This window comes from Babylonia areolata, chromosome 18, assembly GCF_041734735.1.
Source record: "Babylonia areolata isolate BAREFJ2019XMU chromosome 18, ASM4173473v1, whole genome shotgun sequence".
Classification (NCBI taxonomy): Eukaryota; Metazoa; Mollusca; class Gastropoda; order Neogastropoda; family Buccinidae; genus Babylonia; species Babylonia areolata.
The window spans coordinates 50,512,977-50,515,476 of NC_134893.1; the positions used below are offsets into that span (position 1 = coordinate 50,512,977).

The 2,500-nt window shown below is 43.1% G+C and overlaps 1 protein-coding gene and 1 non-coding gene across 2 annotated transcripts in view; one reads left to right on the forward strand and one right to left on the reverse strand.

Moving 5' to 3' along the window:
• Positions 1-2,500, forward strand: part of LOC143292273 (speract receptor-like) — a 434,645-nt gene that overhangs the window by 309,035 nt on the left and 123,110 nt on the right. The window lies entirely within an intron of this gene.
• Positions 2,151-2,222, reverse strand: Trnap-ugg (transfer RNA proline (anticodon UGG)). Its single transcript has one exon. It is a non-coding gene; the product is annotated as a tRNA-Pro (tRNA).

A 2,500-nucleotide genomic window follows, 5' to 3' on the forward strand; every position in this document is an offset into this window, starting at 1 on the left:
TGTGTGTGTGTGTGTGTGTGTGTGTGTGTGTGTGTGTGTGTGTGTGTGTGTGTGTGTGTGTGTGTGTGTGTGTGTGTGTTTCGTGTCTTTTGGAGGTTTTTTTGGGGGTGGTTGCCAATGAAGAGAGGCAACGTGATGCATCAAATTATGGAAAACAAAAGTAGAAAAAATGGAATGAAGAATATATAGACGGAAAGAAAAAAAAAAGAAAAGAAAAAGAAAGAAGATTCATGATTGCTCCGTTGTCTGCATGCAACAGAGGCCCCACCTTTAAAAATAAAATCATTATCATCACCACCATCCATCATCACCATCATCATCATCATCATAATTATCCCGCCCTACATACAGGGGTCTTCAGCATGAGGGCCACAGAGAAGACGTTCCTGGTCTTCCGCCTCATCCACTCGCAGCCAGTCAATCATTATTATCACCACCATCATCAGCGTCATTGTCATCATCATCATCATAACTATTCCGCCCTTTATATACACACAGGTGTCTTCAGCACGAGGGCCACAGAAAAGACGTCCCTGGCCTTCCGACACTTCGTGGGCCTCATCCACTCGCCTCCTGTGGAGCCTGGCTACTCGGCCTTCCAGAGGGTTGTGGACCAGTACCTGGAGCGGCCGCCCTTCAACCAGACCAACCCCATGAGGAACATCAACGGGACCAGGAACGTGGGTAGATTTCTTTTTTGCTTTTGTGTGTGTGTGTGTGTGTGTGTGTGTGTGTGTGTGTGTGTGTGTGTGTGTGTGTGTGTGTGTTGTGTGTGTGTGTGTGTGTGGTTTCTATCGCTCTCTTTGTTGTTTCTGGTTTAGGGACCAGGGTCGGGTTTCATACATGAAGCGAATGAAAAAAGGGGGGTGGTTGAGGTGGAGAGGAGGGGGGGGGCGAGGAGGAAGGGACTAAGAAATGAAGAGACAGAGAGAGAGAGAGAGAGAGAGAGAGAGAGAGAGAGAGAGAGAGAGAGAGAGAGAGAGAGAGAAGAATGTGGAAAAGATAGAGTACAAAATGTAAAATGGAGGGGGTCAGTGTCAGTGATTGGAGAAAGAAAAAACAACAACATAATATTGGAAGGGTGTGTGTAGAGGGGTGACGGGGGGAAGCGGGATTAGGACCAAAAAAAAAAATCAATAATCAAATATTGTATGCACTACTTGAAAAGAGGTTGATGTGGGAACCCACAATAAACAACCAGCTAACACATAACTAGCTAACTTTAATAATAAAGAACGTTTTGAAATATATAACTTTTTTTTCCAAAACAATTTAACAATTGAAACTGGTAACACGTGTTCAATAATTTCTGGAGGCTGACTCCGTTTTCCTTGTGTTTGTTTGCGGTATATTGTAGACCCCCCCTCCCCCCTACATCCCTCCCCCTCCTCTTGAGGATACCTGGGGGGCGGGGGTGGGGGGTGGGTAGGGGAGGTGTCTTTCAATATAGATAGTATCCATACTTTTGGAAAGTATGTACTAGACATTTCCTCTTTTCTATCACTCTCTGTGTTTCTGGCTTCTCTCCCCTCCCTCCCACCCCTTCTTCCTTTTTTTTCTTTCTGTCGCTTCTTCTCTTTCTTATTTTCTGTCTCGTTGGTTTTCAAGATCCCCCCCCCAACCCTTTTTGTATGGAAAACCTTGATCACGTTTGGGTACTTTTGTGTGGAATTGTTGACTGGGTATCTGTACCATGTTGTATTCTTGGTTTGCGCACAGGAGGTGTGAGGTACACGTTGGGAATTTTTTGTTTGTTTGTTTTTGGTGCCTTTTTGTCTGTCCTTTTGTTTAGTGTGTATAATCATGTTTATGTTCAAGTTTTCTTTCTGTTTTTTTTTTTCTTTAATTATCTAGTGAATGTCAGAGGCATGTCCCAGGCACATGTATCGAACACAATTCATATTCGTTATGTTCTTACTAACAGAAAGTAGGTAGGTTGTTTGTCAACTTATCTATTAACATCTGTCGTTGACGTGTCATAAAGTATACGATGACCTACGCGTCATTCTGCATTAGTTGTGCACGTTATAAATCCTTGGATCCTAATAAGAAGCAAGTGAACAAATTCATGGATTCCGTTGAATAAACAACAACAACAAAAACGAAACAAAAGACAAGCAAACATAAGCATAGCGTAACAAAAAATAGTAGGGCTCGTCCGGGATTCGAACCCGGGACCTCTCGCACCCAAAGCGAGAATCATACCACTAGACCAACGAGCCGTTCTGTTCTCTCTTCAGCTGTTTCGCACTAAAAAATTGAATCACGTTCAGTTTTGTTGGGAGACTTCCTGTTGACCTCCTTTTGGACTGAAAGTGTTTCAACGTCAGCTGCTCATGATCAATGAGGTAACGTGTAAGCACTTGAGAAAATAGATGAACATGGTTGTCAACAAAGTATACCGGTTTTTTCATTTGAAAAGACAAACAGTAACAGCACTTACACTGTCAACCTATCGTCACCAGTAGCGACAAACCAATTAGCATCATCATCATCATCA